Genomic DNA, 17,779 nt, shown 5'->3' with positions numbered 1-17,779 from the left:
ACGCTTTAGTGACATGAAGCGTTCTATTAGGGCCAATTTTTGTGGCAAATAGGACAAAAGCCCATAAGTGTGAAGGAGGACCTCTTCCTCCACTCAATTTCAAGCCCTATGGGCACAATGTCTAAAGAGGTGTGTCAAGTGTTGGAAGTTGAATACCACAACACAGATTAGAAAACTAAGTACACTTTGTAAAAACTCCCGATCATTTGGCCAAATCTGAAATTTTGCTCTTTTTAAAAACTTACTACTGTGTTGCACTTGGGGAGTTCCTCTCCCTTTTTTATTCAAAATTGCTGTTTCTTTATCTACTAGTTTTTAACATGCAGCTGTAACATTTAATGATGAATGAATCTGTCCTGTTTCGATTTGCCGAAAAATTTGCAAAATGGTGAAAAACACATGAAAGTCAAAGGGTGTAAATTTTTTTGCGAGTGACAATTTTTTTCGCTCCAAATGCATTAAAGACAATGGCCGTTTTTTTCTTATTAGTTAAGTTTTCCATTTAACTAAAAACCTATTCCTTTCTTTATGTCTGTGACCAAGAGGACAAAGATGAAACCACATTTACTTACTGGCTTATGCAGGCTTATCTTTTATTGGGAGGGTGGTATGTATTCAATATTAATCAGAAGCTGTGGCTTTTGAAAGACTTCTTAGAATTGTTCCTTATTTTAATTTCATTTATGCCCTTAAAACAATGAACAGTCCATGTTTCTTTCTAAATAGACCAGATTTTTGCAAGCTACAAATTCAGTGTCGGACTGGGACACCAGGGGCCCACCCAAAATTCTTAGACCAGGGGCCCACCAAGAAAATTTAGGCAAGGGGCCCAGTACTGTTATTCATCCTCTCCTCACTCAACCTCTATTCTCCAAGTCTCTTAGTTGTACATCCTATAACCTATTATTCCATCTATTAAGCCTCTTTGCTCTCATGGAAATAGGGAATGACGCCAAATGTTTAGCAGCATGAGGGCCACGGACACCTGGGCCCACCAGGAGTTTTCCTGGTATCCCGGTGGGCCAGTCTGACACTGTACAAATTGATGGTAATTTTCCACTCTGGTGTGGTCATGTTATCGGCTACCCCGATAAACACACACACCCCAATCTAACTTTCAATCTTAGCTTTCACATATCATTCACAACCATTTGTTTATTATAGGTTATACATATCTCTAAAGAGCTACATCTATATCTAGTTGTTTTTTTCTAGGTTGTGTTGCTGCACCCGCTGCTGCAGTTCCTGCTATTAGGGGAGAGGCACAGGATCCAGGATGTAGACAATATCGCCACCAGGATCTTTGAATGAGACGATGGATGGCTCAAATGGATGCTCACTTGCATGACATCAATTTGATGTGGATTCCAAAACCTGGTGGTGGCAGTGTTGGCAGGCCAGCCTCACTAACCAGGAGATAAGGGCTCTGCTGAGGGTGGCCTTTGGGTGCCCCTCCTCCACCCCCTGATGTTGCTCAACAGTGTAGGGGAAGGGGGTATGGAAGGGAACAAGGTTCTGTCCGGGGGGACAAGCAAAAGGGCCACTAGCTCCAGTCTGTGTCCCTGTTGTCACATTCCAACCCCTCTTTGCTTATTTTTTTCCTGGACACAAACTTTGCCCTAATCAGTGCTTCAGGAACTATTTTATCTGCTACCCAGCAATGGGACTGAGCCCCAAACAACATGTCCCGTTTTTTCTTTTCATCTATCATGCTGCATTTTCATCACTGAGGGGTGCCATTATTATTATATCCATTGGCACCCTTTCTAATAACACCTGGAAAAGCACTTAAAAATATATAAAATTTGCATTTGCTCTAACGTATATACTGTACTTATGCTGTAGTCTTGCCTAAATCTATGACCTAGCATTGAGACTACTGACACCCTAACATGTCCCATTGTTTGGCTTCATCTAATAAACTGATTTTTCAGCACCCAGATGTGCATATCTAACATCCATTGGGACCCTTCTCAATAACAACTGGAAAAGCCCTTACGAGCATCTAAAAGTTTCTCTAATATATTTTTATGGTCATGCTGCAGTGTTTGCCAACTCTCACATGCACTTGGCAAAGAATTTTTACTTATACAGGTAAACAAATTCTTATTATTGTAATCATATGAATAACATTTTCACTGTGTATTTATCATTAGTACAGTATTACTTCAAAGCAAACATGCTAATCCAGCTCGGTTTGTATGTGTTCATGTAACAATAGCCTATGTTCATCCAACTGTCAACACTTTCAAGTGAAAAACTATACCTTGTGCTTTCACTATAACAAATGTTGGCTGTCCATGGCCTACATTGCCGGCCCAGCACTGATAATATGGGCAACTCTCTTCATCCTCCTCCACCAGCCTGAACTATTAAAGAGCAAGTCAGGCTTCTATGTTTTGCTTTAAAGGTACACTTGCATTAGAACTATTGTTAGCTGTCAAACACTTAATCTGGCCACTACTAACCTGTAGGAATGGGCGAATTTTTTCCCTTGTTTCACTGCGGAAATGACGCCCATAGACTTGTATGGCCAAATTTTTGGCAAATTGAAATGGGTCAAATCGCCCATCCCCACTAACCTTATATCTGTTGATATTTGCAAACAGGCCAGATTGTCTTACATTGACAAGTGGCATTTTTTTGTCATATTGATTGTTTGATGCTTATTTTGTATACAACGCTTCTCCTTGCCAAGCATTTTTGTGCCCTTTAATTTAGCTTAATTTGCCCAGCATGGCCATAGGAGTGCATTAGGATTATGATACAAGAAGTACTTTCCAGCAACCTAATAAATCCTTTGTAAAGGTCTGCCCTTTAGGGTACAGCTACATGAGCGTCTTCAATGCGATTCCAGTGCGTCCGACATGACAGTTGTGTCATGTCAGATTAACGCGGCGACAAAATCCAACATTTGTATTTCTTACCTTATTTTTCGTCACATGCGACTTGATGCCTGCATTTGGTGCACCACGCTGGATCCGTCGGAATCTCGTTGAAGAAGCTCATGTAGTTGTTCCTTTAGTGGTCAATGGGGGCTACTACATATTGAAAAGCATGTTGAGACAGCATTCCTCCTGTGTCTTACGTCTAAGGTACATATTTATATTGGTTGTACAAATGTTTACGTGGAGTTCAACAAACAAACACACTTTTGTCATGAATACATCTTTTTTTTATTGTTACCAAATGTGTGATATTTTGCCAAACATTCTTTTAGTAAACCCACAAAAACTAAAAATGTTTCTATTTTTTGCCAAGGTGCTTTACAAAAAGTCAATAAACATGGGTAATGTTATTTGAAACATACAGTGCAGATACATCATTTTTCAGGGTATATACAAAACCCCCATTTTAGCAGAGTTACCACTCCAGTTCCAAGTTGGGACAAGAGAAGAAGGGAATCTTGTTTATCCTACAAGGAAAAAGAGAACACAAATATTACTTTTGAACTAGCTATGAAAAAGCCTGTTATTGCTAAACAAGTAAGACCTTTACACACGTCAAGGCTGCAGAGTAATAAAAAGTTTATTGTATTTTCAACATTTTTTTTTTATTAGCAGAGTAAGTGGTAAATACCTGAATGTTTGAGTGGAAGCTGTAATGGCATGGGCAAAAAGTGTCACTGTTCATGTCCATGTCTGTATCCTCTGTGGGTGAGCACCAATATTACAAAGTAGCATCTGATGTTTGTGTTACAGGAGCATAACACAGTAAAATCACAAGCAGGGATAACAGTTTTGTTTTAATATATTTAACATATGTTAAATGTGTTATTATTCTTTCTAACAATGTATCTGCTTACATTATAAAGAAAAACTAAAGAAGTAGCTAAAAACGTTGTATATTATGTTTTGCTTCTGTACCAGCCCAAGGCAACCACAGCCCTTTAGCAGTAGAGATCTGTGTCTCCAAAGATACCCCAGTAGCTCTCCATAAGCTCTGTCCTGCACAAAGTTTACTATTCTCAATGCTTTATTTAAAATACCATGCTATTAGTCAAAAACGAGACGCCGGCGCCGTTTCGCGAATTTTTCGCCGTTTAGCGAATTTCGCGCGAAATCCGGAATTTTTCGGCGAAGCGAAACGGCGCAAATTCACCCATCACTACATGCTATAACTCTACTAAATAAGGCAACGGGGTGACAGTCACTCAATCAATCATGTGGTACTCTCCTCCTAGACTGGACTCTGCTCAAACCGCAAGTCAATTGTTACAGCTAGCTGTATGGAGGATTTTTCAGTTGCCCTATTTCCTGCATCGGATTGATTTATCTCTAAGTACACAGGTCAGCATGGCCTTTACTGGTCTTAGAAAATTACCAAAGGAGAAAGACTGCCCACATGCACCCACATGCACCCTCTCCAAGTATCTAAATTGAATGAAGATGGAGATATATAAGGCAGCTGAAAAAAGACTCAGTACAGCAGTAACTATGAACTTCCGGTTTTGGCATAAGTCAGCTAGGTGGGGGATGTTGAGTGCCGCATGTTGGATCTTGCAGTGGGAATGTTGCCCCATCGCCTTATGTCAGTAGACCGGAAGCTCAGTTATAATGAGGTATTTTTAATAAAGCATTATAAATAGTGAACTTTGTGCAGGTGACAGCCTTTATTAGTGCAGGGTAGAATTGATTTTTACTTAATATTTTTTAGTATTACAGTTCCTTTAAGATGTTCCAGGCAAATATTTACTGCTAGGGGCAAGCCAGCACATCACCATCAGCAATCTCTTTATATGCAAGATAACAAAAAGTGTGTTATTTTTTCATATATACATTACCAACAATGTCATTTCACATCAATCATCTAACACATGTTAATGGTGAAGGATAACAGTATATATGAGCAAAAACCTCATTAACACGTATAACCCCAATGACTATCCCTACATATTAAGGTCAAACAACACACCTAAGTATTAGAATTTTACATTCATTGTTGAGTTCATATAGATGAAGGCTCCTACAAAGACACCTTATATACTTGGATTATGACAAAGTATTATAGGAATGGGGACTAATTGCTTTAAAGGGTGAGTGGCAACAGTCCCAGCAGAGTAACATGCTTTCAAGAACTGAAAAGATTGTGAAGCTTCACAAATATAACATTTTGACTTAGCAACAGGGTTCTTGAAAATATGTGACATTTTTTTAGTTGGCCTCACAAACCCTTCAAGATAGAAATTTACAATGTGTGTGCTTTGTTAAACTTACAAATACAGTGCGCATTGATGAGCCTCTCACATACTCTTCTTGTTATCCTTGTGTCTCCCAACATAACCAGTGTATAACGCAGCACAGTTTCAAGGAATATTTAAATAAAAAGCCTTTATTGCAGCATTTGGCTTCTGATCCGGTACATGCAATGTTTCTGGCCAAACCTTGGCCCTTTATCAAGCATACTGTTTAAAACACATTGTTACAATTTATAAGGTTCTTACACAGTGCCATCTAGTGGCTGTCTTTTAACATTGTATCAACAGATCCTCAATAAAAACATACATTGTTACAAAACAAATTGTCACTTATCTATTTCTTGCATAACTATTCTTCTTCTCATGTGTCTAACTGGATCAGTTTTTTTCACAAAAAACGGTCTTGACCAATTCTCTAGACTCATCCATAATCTGCAAGAAATAATGTAACATTATAATTAAAAATGAAATTTACAAGGGTCGTAAACCAAGGCAGAACCCCATATCCTGCATCTCCTATAAAGTTACAAGAAAAACATATTTATTAGTTATGTGTAAAGGTTGTTTGTTTTGACAACTACATAAAAACCTATGCCACCAAAAACTGAACATCTCAGACCATTTCAGAACAATGACATGGAGAGAAATAGGCTGCCAATGAACTGTCTGTAATACTAAAGCAGGGATACCTAACCATATTTACCCAAGAGCCACATTAAATTGTAAAAATAGTCCAGGAGCCAAATAAGCATGAAAAGTTGAAAACAGGTTTTGGGGGGGAGGACAGGCAGTCTAAAGGAGAACCTGTATGGCAGTACATCTAGTTTAATGCAAACAACACATGCGTCCAAGTCAGCAATTCAGAGCAGAATGGCTGCTTTAACAGCCACTGGAGCATTAGCCAAGGGATTGCTGAACAACATGTTGGTCAGGAGCCACTGGTTGGGGATCAATGCACTAAACTAAAGAAGATATCTCGCCATTTGAAAAAAAGAATAAGGAAGAAAATTAATCAACACCAAACAATTTGTGGTTATGAAGATAAAACTGTCCAAAAGGAAACAAGTGGAGCAAAGGAGCTTATATTCTAAAGAACAAACAGCAGGATGTGTGCAGCAAATCAGCAGAAAACACATGGCATTTTGGAGGTATGCTAAAGTACTTGCCAGCATTCATGAATATTACTTGCTATAAATTATGAGCTAGTACTCCTTAATTGCTTCCAGTTACCGAATGTGTTCATTTTACAGTGTCCATAAAATCCAAGTGTAACAAATCCTAAAAGGAAACAAAAGACAAAAAACTAAACAGTAACTATTTCTAAAAATCTTAATGAATACACTGTAACAACTACTGAGGTAAAACGGAACAAATTGTCTGCTAAATCTAATCTGCTTAGATCCGAATAGGATGAAAAATAGAAGTAAAACTGTTGGGAAACAGGATATAGCTCAGCAGCCGTTGGCTAAGCATTGGGCCGAGGCCAAACATGATGCCTCTTCTTTCAAATGTATGTCCATTGAGCATGTTAGAGCTCACCCAAGGGGTGGCAACATAGAAAAAATGCTATTGAAGAGGGAGGCGTTTTGGGTTTATGAGTTGAATTGTATGATGCCTTATGGTATGAATGGACAAGGTAACTTAAGTTGCTTTTTAAATTGAATGTCTCCTGGAAGCAGATTAAAGTTCGCAGACAATTTGTTCCATTTTACAGTTTTTCCGTAGTTGTTACAGTGTATTAATTAAGATTTTTAGTAATAGTTACTGTTTCGTTTTTTGTCTTTTGTTTCCTTTTAGGATTTGTTACACTTGGATTTTATGGACGCTGTAACGTGAACCTTTTTGAAACACACTGGTGACATCTTGTGGATGTTTTTAAGTATTATAAGTTGATATTTTAAATTATAACACAGACACGGTTGTATTCAAGAATATTAAATATTTATTCACGTATTTATATTTTTTATGAAAATACATAGATGTATATCTATGCACTGTTGATATGTACATGATGGACACAAAATTGTTAATTTTAACATATATGGATATTCGATATATGTGATAGGCACTTAATTGAAACACTTGATTCACACTGAAATGCTAATTGAATGAGGGCACTGATTGGTCTGAGATGAAGCACTTTATTTAATGTGAGTTTTTTGAGTTTTGTATCATCCTTGAAAAAGGTCCAAATGTGGACCGAAACGTTGGGTATTTGATACTATGCAACAATAAAATTACCAAGTATTTTAAAGGGAGTGCTGGTCTGAAGATAATTGTGATATATATATATATATATATAAGCACGTATTGACAAAAAGTGATTAATGGTCATACCTATAGCCATTAACGTAATTTGTAGCTGGAGCTTTACAAGTCAGCCTGCAGCCATCCAACATCGCACTACATTCAGCACATAACTCCTTCCAAATCCAGCCTGCTGCAACTGCAGAAATATGGAAATATTTGTTATAATATTCAAAACTATATAGGGACATAACTAGTTTGTTGTTTATAGTTATGAATACACACAGTTCTATTTAAAATGTTTTACACCAGGGTGCTTCATAATCTTAAACACACAAATATGAATTTTCTTATGTAGGTTTCTACTGCCCTAAAATGTGTACACAATGTTTCTTCTATTTTTTTGGGTTGTGCGCACAATAATTATCTTTTGTGAGCACATTTTAAAACCATGTGCAAACTGTGTATTGGGGAGCATGGCCTGACTGGGAGCTGGATGGATGCATAATCCATGAGCTCCGTGCATACTGACCCGAACCAGCCTGTTAGCAAGATTAAAAGATGGGGAAACGCACAAAAGTAAAGTGGACAGAGAGAGAACGTCACATGCAGTAGCTAGTGACATAGTGCCACTATTTTTAAAGAAAAAAATGAGCCACATGGAACCCAAGATGACACCTGTGCAAGAGGCGAGAAAGGAGGAGGCAGGCCTTCTCCAGTTTCCACCACCCAACAAAAACAAAATAAAACAAAACACCACACTTTCTTTTAAATTCAGCCCTGAATTGATTCTCCCAGGCTACAGAAAGCTGCACCTCCAGCCTAGACCAGGAGAATAGGAGTAGGAGAAATAATATTATAATGAGGGGAATTTCATAGACTGTTCAATCTGAAGAAATACATACAGTACTGCTGCAGAAACCAAAGGCAGCCCCCTAAATGCACATAGGGACATTCTGTGCTGTTTACACAGCTTTTCCCTAAAATAAGAGATCTTCATTAAGGTCAAAGAGGTTAGTCACCGGTCATATGAAGACAGCAACATCAAACTCTTTCAAAACGTATCAAGGACAACTCGCATTAAGCAAAAACTGTAGAAACCACTGGCTGATAAACTAAGATAACAAAATATCCAATATAGATGGGGGTATCCCTTCTCTCCATCTGCCAAAAAGAAGGCATTGCCACTACTATACCGCTACTTTACAAGTGCTATTCCTACAGATATGGAGAACTTTTTGAAAAAAAAATACTTACCTGAGATAAACCTACCAGGATGGATCCCGGAATTGGGAAAGATCCCAGAACTGTTCTTTGATCTGCAAGGGGAATGGGCACAAACAGAACACTGAACACTGTTCCAAAAGAACACTGAGGACCCCAAGGACCCCAAGAGAGAGGATGAGAACCACTCAGATCTGACCTCACATTCCAAACATAAAGTAAAGTGTTGTACCTAGACAATGAGTTTCAATACAACAAAACAACCAAAAGACTTAGAGGTAAAGCACCAGATGACCTCAAAGGACTACGGTATTTTCTCTGACTTGATGGAATAAAACTGACATGAACATTCCATACCACTGAACTGGTATGTAAAAGTCAGGTAAAAGATTGCAGAACTACTATAAGTTTGAAGAATTGATAGTACAACCCTAAGGGGCAGATTTATCAAGGGTCGAAGTGAATTAGAGGGAATTTTCGAAGTAAAAAAATTCAAAATTCAAAGTAATTTTTTGGATACTTCGACCATTGAATAGGATACTGCGACTTCGATTTCGATTTTTTTATGTAAAATAGTTTTAAATATTTGACCATTCGATAATTAAAGTACTGTCTCTTTAAAAAAAACCTTCGATTTCAATACTTCGCCAAAATAAACCTGCCAAAGTGCTATGTTAGCCTATGGGGACCTTCTAGAGTATTTTTCTAAGTTTTTGGAAGTCGAAGCAAAATCATTCGATCGATCGCTGAAATCCTTTGAATCATTAGATCGAACGATTTTACTTCGACCGCAGGATACCCAAATTCGATGAAAAAAACTTCGATATCGAAGTCGAAGTATTCCAATTCGATGGTCGAATTTCGAAGTATTTTTAACTTTGAAATTCGACCCTTGATAAATCTGCCCCTAAATGTTTGGTCACTTTATGTTACAATTTAACACTGTTTGTGTGCTTGGTAATCAATGGTTCATATGGTAGTTAATGGTAGTTCTAAGATTAATATGGTTATTCTAACTTGCCCCATCTTAACGTTTACAGTTTAATGATTTATATATGGCACAGGTTAGCTGGTTGGAGTCAGTGGAGGTTTAACCATCATAAATCATGCCAATGTATCCCCTACTCTCCACTCAACCACCCCCTATTACATACAGATAGTAGGAAACAGCAAAAACAATTTTGGATAGAATTCATAGTACAAACAAATAACTCGCTGACGTAACAGCGGCAACACTCTAGGAAACCTCAAAATGTGTCCTGAGAAGTAGACTGATCACCCTGGATAGTAACCTAAAAAAATAAAAGGATAAATAAATATAGCAATAAAGGAGATAACAGTTCTACAGCAATCTCACAAACAGAACTGAGCCCAAAAAATACTGGTAACTCTGGAGAGTAAGAGGATACAATTAAGAGCTTTGCTTAATCAAAAGGTGCAAAAAGCATACATGAGAGTCAAGCAAAGATATTACAAGCTAAGTGATACGTGTAACAAGCACTTTGCCAGAATCATTTAAAAAATCCATACCCCAAACACAAATTATGTCAATTAAAGACAGGTGAAACAAAACAAATCATGATACAAAAGGTACTGCAGGAGCATTCTAGGAATACTACCAAACACTTTACAAACTAAAAAACACCCCCCAATGCTGAAACAATAACAAAATAGAGAATTTTATTCTAGAAGCAGGCATAAACAAATTGACTGCTGACATGACATTCAGACCAAGCAGGACTTGTGCCTAAAAGAGAGGGAAAAGATACCTCCAAAGTTATATCATTAATAAAACTTGCACAAAACAAGATATACCTTCTATCATAGTTACCACAGATGCCGAGAATGCATTTAACAGTGTATCCTAGGTCTTTCTGGAAAAGACACCGGGTGGCTTTGGATTTGGCCCTGAATACGAAAAAGCACACCGGCACACAGGATTTGAAGCTGCAGGGCAAGCCCTTGCAATTTTTTAATGCAGTGCAGGTGCAACGTTTCGGGGTCACGCCCCTTTGTCAAGCATGACAAAGGGGCGTGACCCCGAAACGTTGCACCTGCACTGCATTAAAAAATTGCAAGGGCTTGCCCTGCAGCTTCAAATCCTGTGTGCCGGTGTGCTTTTTCGTATCCATTTGAGAGGTTTGCCGATTCCTTTATCACCGGGCACCAGGTACCACTATATTGGACGTCTGTCGTGGGTGTGCGATTTTCTCTACAGCTACCATTTGGATTTGGCCCTGTAATAATTCAAAGAATAATGGCCCTATATGAAAAACCCACAGCAAGAATGAGATAATGATATACTATTGTCAAAAGTAAAAAAGCTGATGGGACAAGACTGGGATGCCCCCTCTCACCAATTCTCTTTGTTCTAGTTATTATGGAGACACTGTTGGCACAAATCAGGCAAGACCCTGACATATCAGGTATTATAGCAGTGGGTCAAGAATTTAAATGTGTACCCTTTGCAGACGATGTACTTATGTGTATAACAAAGCCTACAATTTCCCTCCCATAAGTAATTTCTCTTTGGAGCTCTCCAACTTTAAGGTCAACTACTCTAAATCTGAGATTCTAAACATTAACAGAATCAAGAGACAAAGCATTAAGACAAAACTTCATATTTAAATGGGCAAACCCGAATATCAAATATCTAGGCATCAAAATATGGGCTGACCTATGGAAATTATTCCAAGACAATTAATTACCTCTTTTAACATTTTTCCAGAAACTAATAGTTAACTGGGTGAAATAACAACTATCATGGCTTGGGAGAATACAAACTATTAAGATGGTCCTTATACTGAAACTCCTATACCTTTTACAAGTTCTCCCAATAATGGTACCCCACACGTTTGCTATGATATGTAGATTTGTATGGGGTGGGAAAAATCCCAGATTAAAACACAACCTTCTAATTTTACCAAAAGATAAAGGAGGTTCAGGTCTACCCAACTCCCACCTTTACTACATCTCAACACATCTAGTCCGTATTTTTGATTGGGCTCTGGAAATAAAAAAGCCTGGTGTACATTAGAACAATTATCAGCAGAATATCTGCTGGTCAACAACATGTGGTTTGAGAAGGAACACCGCTCTAAAGAAATATTACAGCACCCTCTGGTAGAGGTGACATGGAAGGTGTGGCACAAAAATAAAAGAGAGTACAAGCTAACTGATACCCCTTATATATTACAACCTTTAATGTAGAATCCAGAGTTTCAACCAAGTATGGAGAAAGGGTCTTACACCAGATAGGAGAAATAGGGAAGCAGAGAAACCAAACTGAGAGACTTTATAAGAAACAACAAAGTGATTTTGCTTGCAGAAATAGGAAAAGATGGGGTCACCATCCTACAGATTCTTGGGGCTATAACCAACTTCATTCTTACATACAATCAAGGGGCACCAATGACTGGAACAGAAACACAATAGGAAAAATTAATATCTACACAAATCTACTACTTGAAGAAATTCCCTAAAATTTATCTGCTGAAACTGGGAACGAAGTTAAAGATAGTTACAGTTAGGCCCATAAATCTTTAGACAGAGACAACTTTTTTTAATTTTGGTTCTGTACATTACCACAATGAATTTTAAATGAAACTACTCAGATGCACTTGAACTGCAGACTTTCAGCTTTCATTCAGTGAGTTGAACAAAAAGATTGCATAATTTTTTTTTAACACAATCACTTCATTTCAGGGAATCAAAAGTAATTAGAAAAATTAAAAAACTGAAAATAAAATGTTAATTTTTAATACTTGGTTGAAACCCCTTTGCTGGCAATGACAGCCTGAAGAACTCATGGACATCACCAGATTCTGGGTTTCCTCATTTTTAATTCCCTGCCAGGCCTTTACTATAGTGGCTTTCAGTTGCTGTTTGTTTGTGGGTCTTTCTGTCCGAAGTTAAGTCTTCAACAAGTGAAATACATGCTCAATTAGGTTCAGATCAGGTGACTGACTTGGCCATTCAAGAATATTTTTTCTTTAATTAACTCCTGGGTTGCTTTGGATGTATGTTTTGGGTCATTATGAAATGCTTTCCAATCAATTTGACTGCATTTAGCTGGATTTGAGCAGACAGTATGTCTCTGAACATCTCAGAATTCATTTGGCTGCTTCCGTCGTGTGTCACATCATGGATAAACACTAGTGTCCCAGTGCCACTGGCAGCCATGCACGCCCAAGCCATCACACTGCCTCCACCATGTTTTATAGATGATGTGGTATGCTTTGGATCATGAGCTGTACAACGCCTTCTCCATTCTTTTTTCTTGCCATCATTCTGGTAGAGGTTGATCTTGGTTTCATCTGTCCAAATAATGTTTTTCCAGAACTGTGCTGGCTTTTTTAGATGTTTTTTTTTTTTTAAGCAAAGTACGATCTAGCCTTTCTATTCTTGATGCTTATGAGTGGCTTGTACCTTGCAGTGCACCCTCTGTTTACTTTCATGCAGTCTTCTCTTTATGGTAGACTTGAATATTGATATGCCTACGTCCTGGGGAGTGTTGTTCACTCACTGTTGCCTACCATGGACGTCCAGGTCTTTTTGCATTGCTGAGTTCACCAGTGCTTTCTTTCTGTCTCAGGATGTACCAAACTGTAGATTTTGCCACCTTGTTTCACCTGCATGGAGAGCTCCTTTGACCGCATGTTGTCTGTTCACACCAAAATCTTCCACATACAAGCACCCCCCCCCCTCAAATATACTACAGGGTTTTTATCTGCTTAATTGATAATGAGGAAGGAATTGCCTACACCTGCCCATGAAATAGCCTTTGAGTCAATTGTCCAATTACTTTTGAGCGTTAAAAAAAGGCTTTAATTCCTGACATTTTTATGCAATCTTTTCGTTCAACCCACTGAATTAAAGCCGAAAGTCTGCAGTTGAAATGCATCTGAGTTGTTTCATTTAAAATTCATTGTGGTAATGTACAGAACCAAAATTAGAAAAAGTTGTCTGTCCAAAGATTTATGGGCCTAACTGTATAACAGACAATATGTGGAAAAAATCAATACACAGGACATCTAGAGTGGCTAAAACAAGAGAGGCAGTATATAAATTGTATAAACTACATACCTATACCTCTTTTCACTTAGGACTGATGCATGGACACTGCCTTGGCGGGGCGCATCAGCTTATGCATACTTTGTACAAACCATGTACAAAGTATGTTTTTCCTAAAAGCTATATAATAGGAGTGCTGGGTTAATTTGTTTTGTTCAATATATGATATAAGCTACACACCCATGCACCCAACTGGTTTTATTTGCAACATGGGGATGAGCTGCCTTTGATTTTGTATATTTTATAGGGGAAAGTGGCTTTCCCTTTAATGCATGCTCTCCCATCCCTGCCCCACTAAATACAGTCCTGCAGTTAAGAAGTTGTTCACAAAAGCTCATAAAGCTGAATGGTTTCTTTGGAAGAGGTCATGCCAAATAAAGAGAGAAGCTGGTATGGTCTTTCTCCTCCCAAAAAAACTACTCTTTTCACTTAGGACTGATGCATGGACACTGCCTTGGTGGGGAGCATCAGCTTATGCATATTTTGTACAAAGTTGTGGAGATACTCTTTTTATATATTATTAGATTGTTGCTCAGTTTACTAATAGAATTTTGAATAAAAGTGTCTCTTTTGACTAAATTCAGACATTTTCCTTTCAATCTGTTTTTTCCTAAAAGCTATATAATAGGAGTGCTGGGTTAATTTGTTTTGTTCAATATACTACATACCTATAAAACTGAAAAGAATGTACCCCGTTAGTCCAGGTAAATGCTGGTTTTGTAATAGCCCAGAAGGGACACATACCCATATATGGCTAACATGCCCAAACCTCCAGCAGTATTGGAGAGAAATACTAGAGGCAGCGCCGATTCGTACCCAAGGGCGCCTGAGGCGGCTGCTGCAATGCCGCCCCCCCCCGACGACTTACCTGTCGCTAGGGGAGGCAGGAACACTAATGTGGAGAGCGCAATTGCGCGCTCTCGCATTAGTAAAGCCGAATTTCCAGTTTAAAAACTGGAAATTCGGCTCTTAAAGGTGCAGGAGCGGCTTTTTGCCGCCCCTGGAAACCTCTCCCGCGTTGCTGCCTGAGGCGAGCGGCTCAGCTCACCTCATTGGCGGCGCGCCCCTGACTAGAGGTCATAAATAAAGTGACACAAAACAACTTAAGGGCGGATAACTATGTGACAATCATGCTAAATGTTTCACAGGATACACAGGAAAGGATAAGAGACCCACTTACCTACACCTACTACAGTCAGCAAAAGCATTTATCCCAAGGAATTGGAAAATGGTAGAGGTACTCTGGTTCAAAAAAAATGGCTGGTTAAAACTGTTGAAATTAGACAGTTGGAAGAAATTACTTATTTATTTCATAGCAGAGTGCTATATATTAGAAAATATGGTCTCCTTGGTTAAATGTTCTTAAAACTACACTTTGATTAAAGAGGCAGCTACTATTCCAACTGAGTCTCAAGACAGACTCAATGGTAATACAATCTCTATTCACACCCGTGGAAACTTAGTAAATTAAATTAACAGTATTATTATATACAGATGAAGCCAGATATCCCACTTATTCCATTTAACACAGAAAATTGCATCGCAGCATCCCACCTAATTAAAGCATTCACTGTTGTGAACAATGGTGCTTTGGTATGCTAATGAAAAGTTTAAATGCATTCAATGAGTTAAGATGACTTTAGTTAAGTTTCCTCAATTAACCCTGAGTCATGAAACATTTTACTCATGAATCCAAGTGCATATTTTTTCGCAGATGGTTGTATTGCATGTTTGCATGTTTTTTCCTGAACGCTAAAAAATTGCACTGCTGTGCCCGTCTTGCCATTCTTTGCGAATTCGCATTGTGAATAAATTCTCGCAAATTGCGCACTAATGAGAGTTTCGCGAGCGCACCCAATGTGCGCGGTTGTTGTGCGCGAAAATAGCGTTGACAGTAACTTAAATTCACACTTTGCGAAACTGTTTTGCAAATATTTTCTCCGCCACCAAAGTTGTGGCGTGATTCAGTCGCAGAGTGTGCAAATAAATATTCGCAATTTGCAAATTTTGTACATATTTAAAAAGCTCTTTGACATTCGCATTGTGAAAAAAATTTGTTTGCACCACACTTATTCAGCTATATAAATATAACCATGCACAGGGCAAATATAATCACTGTGCGAACCAATCTGCCTTGCGCAAAGTTTATAAATGACCCCCAGTTTCTTCAATTAATCCCGAGTCATGACGCATTTAGCACACATATCCAAGTGGCTTCATCTGTATGTCTTACACTGAGGAATGACTTTTTGTCAACTTGCCTGAATATTGCAAATTGTATTAATATGTATATGGAAACTTATTTTATGCCCCCCTCCTTTTTTGTCTTCTGTACCCCTCCCAGTTTATAAAATGATAAAAATAAAGATTTTAAAAAAAAAAACTGTGAAGAAGTGAGTGGGTCAGAAAAAATACAGAATTATAGGAGTCATAAACATGCATCAGATGCAAACCAGCGCTTGTCCTTATCACCTGCCATAGTGGCTGTATGACATGCAAGTTAGACAAAGGGTCACTTATGTATTTCTCCCTTGCCACTCCTAATGAATACAGTGATGTTAAATGCAGACAGAGGTGTATCCAGGGTCAGACATTGCCGGCGGGGCACCGGGAAAAAACCCGGTGGGCCCCCGGCTCTTGTGGGCCTGTTGGGCCCAGGTCCGCACCCACATGTGGCTCTTGATGCCGTGACCCCCTTTGTCTGAGGTCGCGGAAAAAAATGTGTGTGTGTGCATGCACATAACTATGGTGCCATGCGCATGTGCACAGACGCAGCGCTGCACCACACACAGCGGCACTGCAGGGGGGGTCCAGGGGGGCCCTGGGGCAGCAGTCCCGGTGGGCCCCGGGCCCCCCAGTCCGACACTGGGTGTATCCATGAAGGTGACTGCACTTCATTTCAAAGCAATTCAAGGGAGAAAGACAGCTTGCAAAATGCAAAACAAATGTAATGTGCATGCAGCATAAAGGAAACTTTGCTTGTGACGCAACTTACAGGTATATGAACTGAAAGCAGACAAGGAAGACCTGTCCCCCATCAATTCAGTTGCTGTAGATTAGTATGTGTTCCTAAAATTGTCTTTTAGTATGATGCAGGGAGTGATATTCTGAGACAATTTGCAATTAGTTTTTATTATTGGTAGTTTTTGATGTATAGAGCTTTTCATTCAGCAGCTCTTCAGTTTGCAATTTCAGCAATCTGGGTCCAAATTACCCTTGCAACCATACATTGATTTGAATAAGAGACTGGAATATGAATAAGAGAGCGCCTGAATAGAAAGATGAGTGATAAAATGTAGCAATGCCAATACATTTGTAGCCTTACAGAGCATTTGTTTTTAGATAGGGTCAGTGACTCCCATTTGAAAGCTGGGAAAAGTCAGCTGAAAAGAGCAAATAATTCAGAAACTGTGGCCACAAGTAGAGATACCTGGACTAAACATTGGTTTGGCACTAAAAGGTGATCACGTTGTTGTGGAGCATTTTGAAACACTGTAGCCATTAGGAGAAGCACCTGACTAACCGGGAAAGAACAGTGACTGCCACCAGAGGCTCCCAATTTGCTCTACATTAGAGGGAGGATCCCCCTAAGTGAAATCCCTGGGGCTGTGGGCACCCAGGCCCACCATAGCAACTGTGAGCTATCTCATAAATGTAGTTTATGGTTAAAAAGTCTTAAAAGTTCCAATATGAATGGTATTGGGGTCCCCCATAAAGTTCAAACTCCTCGAGTGAACGTTTCACTGCCTCAATCTCGGCCTCATGGGGAATACATGTGTATAGGCTGACCACATCCAGACTGGCCAACCAACATCTCTGTCCCTTAGGAATCACAAGAGATTTTAAACACTCGAGCAAGTGTGGGGTATCCATTAAGTAAGTAGGGGTGTTTTGTACCACCGGCTGTAGAATAGTATCCAGATAAATACATATAGGGTGTAATAAAGACCCCCTGCTCGATACTATAGGGCGTCCAGGAGGACGATAACAGGATGATCATATTGATTATACATTGCTTCGCAAAAAGACCGATAACAA

General features: G+C 38.9%; 1 pseudogene; it reads left to right on the top strand.

The window, feature by feature from the left end:
- Positions 1-2,952: 2,952 nt before the first annotated feature.
- Positions 2,953-17,779, top strand: part of LOC108695829 — a 36,512-nt pseudogene continuing 21,685 nt past the window's right edge.

Source organism: Xenopus laevis, chromosome 7L (assembly GCF_017654675.1).
Source record: "Xenopus laevis strain J_2021 chromosome 7L, Xenopus_laevis_v10.1, whole genome shotgun sequence".
Taxonomy (NCBI): Eukaryota; Metazoa; Chordata; class Amphibia; order Anura; family Pipidae; genus Xenopus; species Xenopus laevis.
The sequence above is the reverse complement of the archived record's forward strand: the minus strand, read 5'-3'. Positions and strand labels throughout refer to the sequence as shown.